The 12,101-nt window shown below is 42.9% G+C and overlaps 1 long non-coding RNA gene across 1 annotated transcript; it reads left to right on the forward strand.

The window, feature by feature from the left end:
- The first annotated feature begins 485 nt into the window (after nt 1–485).
- Nucleotides 486–4,393, forward strand: LOC141504014 (uncharacterized). Its single transcript, XR_012473178.1, has 3 exons — nt 486–1,368; nt 1,773–1,885; nt 4,053–4,393. It is a non-coding gene; the product is annotated as an uncharacterized LOC141504014 (long non-coding RNA).
- The last annotated feature ends 7,708 nt before the right edge of the window (nt 4,394–12,101 follow it).

Raw genomic sequence — 12,101 nt, forward strand, 5'->3', positions numbered from 1 at the left:
ACAATATAAAAAGTATTATATCTTTATAAAGTCTCCTCTACACCTCCATGTGCAGAGGTCATCCATAGTGACTACCTCCCATTAGGTTCCTAGGAACTTCTTTAGAATTCTGGGGGACCCCAGGACCTATTGCTTCCAACCTATATCTAAGTAAGAATCCCTACAGTAAACTGAATGAGCATAGAATCTGATCTCTGATTGAAACACCCCCCCCCCCAGGGATGGGGAGGTCACTACCCACTTTGGCCTCTGTCTGAAAGATTCCAGGGTGGTAGAAGTTATCGCCAGCAAAGGCAACCTCTCTAGACTTTCAAATAGCTTCGATTGTCAGGCAGGTCTTCATTGGCATCAGGTCTAAATCTATCTGGTCCCCTGCAGCTGCTCCCCATTGTTTTTCTGGGGTCAAACATATACATCAAATTACTCCTTAAATATTTGAACCCTTCTGTTTGATTACCATTGTCTTTTCTCCAGGCCAATCATGCCCAGAATCACAGACTGGGATCAAGAATCGATCTTGCCCTACCTCTAAGCCAAGGAATCAGTCAGTCAGTCAATAAATATTTCTCACATGGGAGACACTGTGCTAATTATAATAGTTTCATCTATGCTTGAAGCTGCCTAGTTCTGTCAAAACCCTTACATTGAATGATATGGTTCCCAAACAGCATCCTAGACTCACACTCAGGACCTCTGGCACTTACCTGAGTGACCCTGAGTCTCCTTTTCCTCATCTGTACAATGAGAGGGTTAGCCTGGATGACTCCAGTACCTCTTCATCACTAGAGCGAAATTCTTACAATTGACCAATCATCAAGCTGATCACCCTCCTCTGATACTCTTTCAGCTTCTTCCCATTCAGATGTGATCAAACCAGAGAAAGGACAAAGGTGTTAGTGAATTTCTTTATTCATATCAACCCTGTCAGGTCAACTCAGATACCTAAGAGAGAAGGAAACTGAGGCATTGAGACCAGGGGGGAAAAGGGACAAGACAGTTTGCCCAGGGGGCACTCAGACTGGAAAATGTAAGAACTGAAAGGCCAGAGTTCTTTCCATGACCCTGTGATGCCACCCTGTAACCAAGGCAAAGATAGCTTCCTGGACTGGCTTGGAGGGCTTCACCCCTGCCCAGTCTGGATGGAGGGGAGGCCTCATCTGTGACATATGGGTTCTAGACAAATGAGCTCACAGAGATCAAAGACAAAGTACTTACAATAGCTGGCAATCTATATGCCTGGGTCACAAAGCTATAGGCATGGCAACACAGCCTTTTAGACCTGTAGCTCACAGGTCAGTGAAGAGACTCTAGAGACCATTGGTTATTCCTTCTTGTCTTTCATCCCAGGTGTGCTCCTGGCTGTTCACTGTGAGTATTTGACCCCCCAAAACCCTGACTCACATAAATAACTTCCCTCCCAACATGCTACCTGAGGAATGGCTCATTAGTGGTCCCTCCATCATATCCTGTATCACATGGCCAAGCCTTCCTATGAGAGAAGCAAGATGGCAAAGTGGTGAGAGAATAGAACTTTAGAGATATAGAATCTGAGTTCAAATCCATCCACTATCTCAAGGCAACTAGATGGCACAGTGGATAAGGGCTGGGTCTAGAGTCAGGTATTCCTGAGTTCAAATCTAGTCTTCAGACATTTCATGACTCAATTTACATCCTTGGAACTCCATCCTCTTGCCTATCAAAGAAGAGTATTGGACTCAATGAGCTCTGAGATCCCCCTATATCAAGTTCCTTATGAAACTAAACTGTTCTAGGTACAATAGCCAGAAACATCTGGAAAAGACAGGAGGACACCATGGAATCATCCAACAGAATTGTTCCTGATTTGAAAACTCTGAAAACTTGGAAAAATGAGAAATGGGAAGAGGTAACATGGCAAATCTTATATAATTCAATCTAATAAGCTAAATATAAAGACTAGCTCTTGGGCTCAAAAACATCAGCTGTATGCAATCCACCCATGACACAGTTGTTGGTGTTGGAACAAAGACTGAAGCACATTTATTATTATTATTATTATTATTATTATTATTATTTGTGGGAAGGTGCAGGGCAAATGGGGCTGGATGGCCTGCCTGGGGCCACATAGCAGGGTGATCTTTGGGTATCTGAGGCCGGATTTGGACCCGGGTGCTCCTGACTCAAGGGCCAATGCTCTGTCTGCCACCCAGCCACCCCTACTATTGTTACTATTTTATTTTATTTTGGGTCTTTTTTTCCCTTCTTTTGGGTTTTTGCAGGGCAGTGGGGATCGGGTGGCTTACATGTCACATGGCTGGGTGATTGTTGGGTCACTGGGCTGGATGTGGGCTCGGATGCTTGTGGCTCCAGGGCTGGTGCTTTGTCCATTGCACCACCTGGCCATACCTATAATTATTACTATTATTCTTTTTTAATTTAAATTTTTTTTCTCTCCCCTTTACTTTATTGCCCAAGCAAGTCTATATTCATGGGTGGAGGGGTATTTTGTTTACTCTTAAACAAGAATATTTCATTAATGTAAAAAAAATTGTACAAAATGAGAATTAAAATTAAATTATAAAAAAAAATGAGCTATGCAATTAAAGATAGAAGAACTGTGATGTGGGAAAGGTTCAGATCATAAAGCAATCCCTGAGGGTGGGTATTTTGGAGTCCTTCCATCCTAGCTGGAGATGTGAATTGGGTGTGGAGTTCAGGAGGCTTGAGTTCAGATCTCATTTTTACCACTTACTACCTGAGTGAGCTTGGAGACCATCATTTCACTTTTCTTGGCCTCAGTTTCCCCATCTATAAAACGAGTTTAGACCAGTTGGCTTCTGAGGTACTTTTCAGCTCTGAATCTAGAATGCAAATGGGGAAAAGAGCTCTGCAAAATTTCATCCCACCATGGTGTGATGGCCAGAGCTGCCTTAGAGTAAGGGAAGGGAATTCTGGGTAAGAGAGCCAGAAATAAGAAATGAAATGCCCGTGGCACCCACGGGTTTGCAGAACATATCCCAGCACAAGTCTGGGATGCAAGGGTCACTTTCATTCTGTCCTTGTTTTATGCATGTACAGATTTTTCAGAACCCAAAGCTCCGATTTTCTATGCCTTGTCCAGGTCACCCTGGGAATAAGTGTCAGAAGAGGTATTTCTGTCGAGGTCTCTTTCCTGACTCCAGGTCTGGCATCTTTACCACTGATAATGTGAAATTTCTATAGTGATTGAAGGTTTGTTGAGTACAGAAGGCTCATTCAGTGTTCGGCAGGGTAGGTTTGGATTTTTCATTTCAGTTCTTTATTTTATTTGTGCAGACCTATGATTTCATCAGTGAAGAGAGGGAAGAGTCCTGGAATCAAATCACCTGGGTTCATATCTCACCTTTGACATTTTGTACCTGTATGACCTTGGACAAATCCCTTGCCTTTTTTAGGTCTTGGTTTTGCCTATAAAGTCAGAAATTTGAACTGGTCTGCCTCCAGGCCTGAAACCTTGATCCTAAGTTGCTTAATATCTCTGCACCACAGTTTCCTCATCTCTAAAATGAGGGAAGTAAAAATATATGGTCAGCATTAGGTCATTTCCATCTAAATCTAGTCTCCTATGAGCTCCCTCTACTCCTGCGCAATGGAAGACAGAGGTCAGGAAATCTGCCTTGGGTTTTAGAGGCCTGACTTTACCCGAGACCATCCTGATTCCCAGGACAGCTCTTTGGGGTATTATCATCCTTTTTTTACAGATGAGAACACTGAGACTTAGAGAGCTCTACCCCTGGAACCTGCCTTTTGATTTTGCCATTATGTTTCAACCTCCTACCATCCCCAGCTTTTCAATTGCTTTTTTGTTGGTCTCTCATCATTAGAATGGAAACTCCTCAAAGGTGGGGGGGCATGTCTCTTTTTCTTTGCATTTCTACACACACACACACATACACACAGACACAGACAGACACACACACACACACACACACACACACACACACACACACAGACAAACACACACACAAACACAAAGAATTTTACCAAAGTCCTTGGCAATTAGATAAAGTTAATGTGTTATTTCTTCTAAACAGACTAAAAGTCAGAGCTGATAGGGTCTTTCAAGAACATTGAGTGAAATCCCATCATACAAATGGAAAAACAGGATTTAAACCAAGAATGGACTCACCTAGTTATAAAGGAGCTACAGCTGGTGGCTGAGTTGAAGCTGTAACCCAAATCTTCTGAACCTCAAGCCATGGCTGCCACAGACATCCTACATTCCAAGCTGTGCTGTCTCCTTGCATAAAACTGACTTCCCTCTTCAGACTGTCAAATCACCTTTGCTGGAAAGTGGCTCCCCTCAGCCTGCCATGATGTCAGAAATTCACTCATTCAAGGTTTAATCCTTCAGATAAAATTATTATCCACCTTCTGTCTACTCTCATTAGTACTGCTAATAGCAGAGATTATGGAAAGGGTGTTTTTATTGCTAATGGCCCACATTTCAACATGAGTGTTCTTAGGATCAAATGATAAGAGTTAAAGATCTCAGAGGTCATCTTGACCAAGGTCTTCATTTGAGAGAGGAGGAAAATTAAGCCTAGAAAGGGGAAACTTCTTTATCAGGGTCAAATTTGCACATCACTTGCTTCAAAACAACCCGAGAAATCCACAAGCAAAATGGATACAGACAAAAGTGATAGAGTCCCTGCCCTCATGGAACCTGCAGTTTTTTTGAGGTTTTCACAAGGCAGATGGGGTTCAGTGACTTACCCAAGGCCGCACAGCTAGGTAATTAGTGTCTGAGGCCATATTTGAACTCAGGTACTCCTGACTCCAGGGCCAGTGCTCCATCCTTTGTGCCATCTAGCCACCCTGGAAGCTTGCATTTTAAAGGGGAGATAACAGAAAGAGATACAGAATTTAATGAAATAAATACAAGAACTCCTGGTCAGGAGAGGTACCTGAGCAGTAGCAGATTGTCCACCTACTTCAAAAATATAAAATTGGCACCAAATAAAATAAGGATCAAGAAATTCAATGAGTAATTAAAGAAAGTGACTTTTCAGGGCGGCTAGGTGGCACAGTGGATAAAGCACCGGCCCTGGCATCAGGAGTACCTAGGTTCAAATCTGGTCTCAGACACTTAATAATTACCTAGCTGTGTGGCCTTGGGCAAGCCACTTAACCCCATTTGCCTTGCGAAAACCTAAAAAGAATGACTTTTTCACTCCAAACTAAAGAAAAAGTCAGCTAGCAACTGATTGGAAAGAGACAATGGGGCCATCAATAAAACCAGAACCAGCATGGGGAGGCAAGTACCAATGAACTACATACAGACAGGATCATAAAAAGCTTGGCAGCTCCTCCACCCCCCTCTATCTAGAGGCAATAAGAATAGTTCTCTCTCTGAAGGAACCTATAGGGATGTCAGAAAGCCTTGGAAGCTCTGGGGAACAGAAATGACTGGGAAAGTACATCAATACTCAGACCTCAAGGTCCGGACACCAATGAAGCCCCAGAAGCTCTGACAGTGGCCTAGTACTCTGTTGACCCTTATGGTGGGGGGCCTGAGCTTAGGTGATGGAAGTCACCTCAAGAAACTCTGTGATGCAGGGTGAGAAAAAGCAAGGCTGACCACTCTACCTAGGATTAACCAAAACACTAATCTGTATAAAAATTATTGTAGCTCTTGAGGTCATTTTCCACCTGGCTGCTCTCCTGGATCTTACAATCTCCAGAAAAATCATCATGCTGCAAGAAGAAACCAATTTTGACATTCATACCTCCTCAGTATTCCTTGCCTATGGGGCCCCTCACTTACTCTGGAAGAGGAAGGTAGAAGTAGATATCAGAGGTATCTTCCCATATCCTCAAATTAGTTTGATGCCCAGGGCAAACTGTTCATTATTTCCCATTCTAGCTGCAGGACTTTCATCATGAGTGAAGACCATCTCTCACATCACCCCCTCCCCCAGAGAGAGAACTCTTTAAAAATTGCAACCAGTGACTCAAAGAGAAAAAAATGAATTTTCCACAAGAGATAAATGAATAACTAGAAAAGCAGAAGAGATTTCAAAATGAAGGTAAACACTACTAGGTCTATACCCTGAAGAGATGATGAAAAAGGGTAAAAACATCACTTGTTCAAAAATATTCATAGCAACCCTGTTAGTGGTAGCAAAGAATTGGAAATTAAGTACATGTCCTTCAATTGGGAAATGGCTTAGCAAACTGTGGTATATGTATGTCATGGAACACTATTGTTCTAGTAGAAACCAGGAGGGATGGGAATTCAGGGAAGCCTGGAAAGACTTGCATGAACTGATGCTGAGTGAGATGAGCAAAAGCAGAAAAACACTGTACACCTTAACAGGAAGATGGGGGCGATGATCAACCTTGATGGATTCACTCATTCCATCAGTGCAACAATCAGGATCTAATTGGGGCTCTCTGCAATGGAGAATACCATCTATATCCAGAGAAAGAACTACGGAGTTGGACCAAGGACTATTACCTTAAATTTAGGGGAAAAAACTAATATCTTATGTCTGATATTGCAATCTCTTATAGTTTATGTTTCTTCCTTAAGGATATGATTACTCAATTTGGATCAATGTTCAACATGGAAACAAAGTAAAGACTGGCAAATTGCCTTCTGTGGGGGGTGGAAGGGAAGTAAGATTAGGGGAAAAATTGTAAAACTCAAAATAAATAAAATCTTTAATTAAAAAATGAAGGAAAAGCTCTGAAGGAAAGAATTGGAAGGAAAATAAATCACTTCCTAGAAAGTGGTAAAACTTATCCAAGTAATGGGATCTCTGATATCTAGATATCTAGAAACTAACATAAATCCAATGTGTCCAAACAATAGCAAGAAACATTAGAACCAAATAAAAAAATGGAAACGATTATAAAAAGAATATGCAACATATCTGATATCAAAAAATAAGTGCCCTGGAATACATGTCAAATAGTGATCACTTAAAAATCACTAAACTCCTCGAAAAAGCTTTGATTCAAACAAAGGAATGAAAGCAATTTTTTAAAAAAATCATGAATGAGAACTACAAGTTAACTTTGTACCAGCTCCAAAATATTTTAGGGGATGAAATTAGGGATAATTTTATCTCTTCAACGGAGATTGCAAACTTGGTAGTTTTGACCTCCCAGAAAGAATTACAAGATTCAAATGGGTCCCATAAAACAATATTCCTTAGTTATCAGAGAAGATGATTAACCTACATTAAATACTAATCTATCTTTCTTTGGATAACCAACCATAGAATTCCATGTCTTTCTAAGACCCCTTCTTTGTTGTATGTAAATAAAGAGACTCCTCTCCTCCTTGAGGTGGCTGGATTTACTGAGGTTGCCAGTCTAACCTACTTTGCTAATAATTTTTGCTTGGATTCTCAGTTTATCTTAATTGATTTTATTTGCCACAAAGGATAAACTTGAAAATTTTAAGAATATCGCTATAATGAGCAACTGTGACTGCAGAGGGTTATAATGAAGCGTATTTGCCATCTCCTAAGAGAGTGGCAGAAGACTCAGGAAAATACATATTGGTCATGACCAAGGTGGGAATTCATTTTGTTTGATGAGGCTTATTTCTAATAAGGCTTTTTCCCTCTGCTTTTACTTGGTTAAGGCTAAGGTAGCAGACGTGTTGCCAGAAAAAGGATATTCACTTTTTTCTGTAAATGCACAGAAAAGTTCAGAAGGAAGCACAGGCAAGTAGAACAGTTTTGAAAGTCATATGTGGAATGTGTTATAGACTTTTTACTAAAGCAAGTAATATGAAATGGAGATTGCCAGTCCTACAAATGTTTTCCTTTGTGTTTTGTGTCAGCAGAAATGCTCTTTTTTTTAGGTGCTTGAATTTCAAATAAAAATATTTTAAAAACAAGATATTGGCAGGGGTATGGACAGAAGGGGAGGGGAAGTACAAGCTGCCAGAGAACCAGAAGATGATGAAGCCAATACTTAGGCTGAATCTGGAAAGAAATTAAGTATTTTAAGTAGAGGTGAAAAGAGAGTTCATGAGGAAGAAGTCAGTACTTAAACAGAATCTGGAATGAAATTAAATATTTTAAGAGTTAGAAGTGAGAAAGGAGTGGATGAGAGGCTGGTTGAAGAAATCAGTACTTAAGTTGAAGTTGGAAGAAATTGAAGTATTTTAAGAGGTAGAAATGAAAAGAGAGTACATGAGGGGGTTGGATGGTCAGGGCACAGAGATGGAAATGTAAAGGATGTATGTTTGTCTAGACCACAGAGCATTTGGAGAGGTCGAGTGAATACCAGGTGATAAGTAAAGGGCTTTAAATACTCAAGGAGTTGTTCTTCGATCCTGGAGGTAATAGAGAACCACTGTAGTTTACTGAATAGGAGTGGAAGATAGATAGCTCAACTTTACCACTCTCACAAAATAGAAAATGAGTTCAGAAAGGGAAGGCATGCACATGGGGATGACTACTGCTCCAGTCTTCAATGTGGTATAGTGCCAAAAGGTCTGGATTTGGACTGAGAGGACCTCAGTTCAAATCCTGCCTCTGATGGTCACTTACCTATGTGATATTGTTTAATCCCACCTCCAGTGGATTATAGTGCTCAGACCTGCTTTTCATTTTACCCATCATTCATCCACCTCTTTGAGTGTATGTCATGACTGGGCTGCCCCTTCATTTGGAGGCCAGAAGACTGTATCATCAGAGCTGGATGAAAGTGAATCCTGTTTCTGTTCCTACTCCCCATGGGCCTTGGAATGGTGACATCAGTTGGTTGGCTAGATGACTTTCAAGGCACCTGCCAGGTCTAGATGTATGATCTGTATCAAGTCAAGTCCAAGAGTACTTATCACTTATTTAAGCACTTTCTATTGCCCCACACTGAGCTCAGTACTGAGAATACAAATGCAAGATGGATCCTACTGGCAAGGAATAAGGGGCATGGGAAAGCAAGCCCAGAGTTAGGAGTGCATCCTTAAGAGGAGTGAAGACATCGCCAGTCTGGGCAACTTTCTTGAAATGAAGGTTCTAGGAGGAGCCAACCGATCACAAAAAGTAGCCATTAGAACGGAAGGTATTCCCAATGTGAGACATCATTCGGTGGTAAGGTGCCATATTAACATGTATCTGGGATAGGAAGTAGGGGGGTAGAGGGCCCAGATTCTCATCTTTCTCTTTTCCCTCCCTCAGGCTTCCCGTGGGAAAGAAGACCTTTTGCGTCACCAGATTGTCTTAAATGACTCTCCCCAGGTTGTCTATCAGGAGAGTTGCTATCCCTACAACATGCCACACATCTGCCATTACTCTTTGGATGCTCCCTACTTTGTCTCCCTCTCCTGGGTGTGGAGAGGCAAGAAGGATGTGCATGTAAGACTGCCCAGTAGAGTAAACCTGAGTAAGGATAGGAAAATGGGGCTCTTCCTTCAGGCTGAAAATTTTAGAGGGTATTGGTTGTATTATTTCCTGAATGATGGTTTTTTTTCCCCCTGCTTGACCTAACCCAAGTTGGCATCACTCTGGGAGCTCTTCCCCCCTTCCACTGTTTAGAAACATTATCTCATGGTTTCCTTTACCCTCACTGAGGTAACATCCAAGATGAACCCACAACTCCCCCCTCCACATACACATACACACACATCCCCATGATTGCTACTTGTATCAGGTACCCATATTTCTAAATCCAGGCTGGAACATGCTTCTTAATTCATTCCTTTATTCCTTCTGTACCATCTCCATCAGACTTCCTGTCCTTGGGTCTGTTTACCTCTCTGTCCTCCTACCCAAGGTCATATTCTTTTTCCATCCTGCCCCTTCCTGTTAAGCTGCCTCAGCCATGATCTAAGCTGAGCCTCAGAAGATTAATCTGGCATCTTATGAAAGGTGAATCAGAAAGGAGATAAGAGGAGAGGAATAATCAGCAGGCTGCTGAAGTGGCCCAGGATTCCAGAAGGGAGAGTGGGAAGGGGTTCTCAGTGAGATCGCTGGTCTAGGAATCAGCTTGTCTGGGCTCATCATCTTGTTCTAACCTGTTTGAGACATTACACAAGTCACTCCATAAGTGGAAAGCTTAAAGAGACCATACCTCTGATAGTCATAGAACAAGAGCTAGAGGGTACTTAAGAGGGCCCCACTTTACAGAGAGGAAACTGAGCCCCAGGCATTTCACATGACTTGCTCATTGTCAAAGGCTGCCTCTAAAACTTTCTCCAACCTCATCTCCATTTCCTGGCTTCTCTGAATTGTTTCAAGTCCACCTACAATCCAACCATCTACAGGAAGTCTTTCTCAACCCCTTCTCAATGGAAGTGCCTTCCCCTTGTTAATTATGTCAAATTTATCCATTCTAATGCTTGTGTGTACATAGTCATTTCCATGTTGTCTCCCCTATTAGACTGTAAGTTCCTCGAGGGTAGGGTCCTTTGCCTTCTCTGAGGTTGGCAAAGTGCCTGGGAAACTCTCCTTTTGTTCCCTCCTAGTTGGTGCTATGGGTATATAATAAAGCAGATCAACCAGAAGTGGTGAAGAGAAAGGTGCCCAGTCTAAATCACCTGCCACCAGTCATGGCCCTAGTCTACTCAGAAGCCCATCGTGTCTTGGTTGTTTACTGTGGCGACTTGGTTCTGCAGATCTTTGGGGATCATAGCTCTGACTTCAAGGAGCGCTGCGTGGTCCCTTGCCACTTCTCCATCAGCTGCCTGGCCTATCATCAGAGGACAGAGTTGCTGCTATCAGGTATCACTGGGGCTGTAGTTACTTGGGTCATTGAGCCAGGAGGTAAAGGTCTCCATAACCTGCAGGTGCTGAACATGTCTGGCAGCGAGCTGGTACAGGGGATTAGCCTGGATGGACCCCTGAATTCCCTTTTGGCCATGTGTGAGAGCTTTTTGCGCATTCTTGTCTGGCGGAATCATATGCACCTGGCGGAGGAGCAAACCTTCTCATTGCCTACTAGTGGTCACTCCTTAACCTGTTGCTGCTCCTGCTCATCTGAGGATTACCTCTTTTCAGGTAATAAGGTCGGGCAGATCCAGATCTGGGAGCTGAATCAGAATATGGAACAGAAGCCCTTCATCAGCTTCCAGGCCCATACAGGCCCTGTGGTGCTGGTCCACTCCCAAGCCAAAATCCACACCCTGCTGACTGCGGGGGCTGAAGGCATACTGAAGGAGTGGCACCTGACATCAGGCAATCTGTTGCGTGAGTTCAGGATCTGCAAGGACAAACTGTATTCTCTGCAGTTCATCAATGACAGCACCTTCTTTTGCCACTCCCAGTACAACTTCTTCTTGTACCATATGTCTTGTTTCTACCAGTTATTTAACAATTGTGGTACTAGCCTCCGTGGCTTGAATCGTATCCATTGTGGAAGCAACCAGACCCTCATCTTCTGCCATGCTGAGGACAGCCTCTTTCGGTTCCTGTGCCCCATAACTGGCAACCTCTTGTCCCTCACCTGGCCTTTTCCAGCCCTGGACAAAGCTGGCTCCTCAGCCTATGATCCTGAAAATAAGGAGCTGTTTGTGACCATGGGCAATGCCAATGTGATCATCTTTGATACCACCAAGTGCCCATCTATGCCCAAATACATCCTTCAAGTTGGCACTACCCTTGAAGATCAAATACGATGTCTGGCCTATGGCAAGCCTTCCCTGGGCCAAGGCATTGAAGGAATGATCTACTGTGGGCACAAAAGTGGCCTTGTGAGCCTGTTGTCCTCACACAACTTTGTTCATGCTAGGAGACGCTTGCATTCTGGACCTGTCCTGATCATCTCCACCCTGACTGGATCACCTACAAACTCCAAGGACAATACCTTGTTTTGTTCTTATGGCGTGGATCACTACATACACCTGTCAGAGGTCATCTTTGAGGGCAATAAGGTGAACCTTCATACTTTCACCAGCATCTTAACCAACTGCCACCTCCACCACCTGGTCCTGCTGCCCAAATCTGTGGGTGCCATCACTGATGACAATCGCTTTCGACTTTGGAAGTGTCCTGACTTCTTGGTCTCCTCTGAAATGAGTCAGAAATCATCTTTCCAAGAGACTGAGCACCTGCACAAGCAACAATTGTCTCTTTTGACATCTCCCTGACCCTGGGGATCTTCGTTACAGGGGACAGTGATGG

The sequence above is a fragment of the Macrotis lagotis genome, unplaced genomic scaffold, assembly GCF_037893015.1.
Source record: "Macrotis lagotis isolate mMagLag1 unplaced genomic scaffold, bilby.v1.9.chrom.fasta BILBYCTG019, whole genome shotgun sequence".
NCBI lineage: Eukaryota > Metazoa > Chordata > Mammalia > Peramelemorphia > Peramelidae > Macrotis > Macrotis lagotis.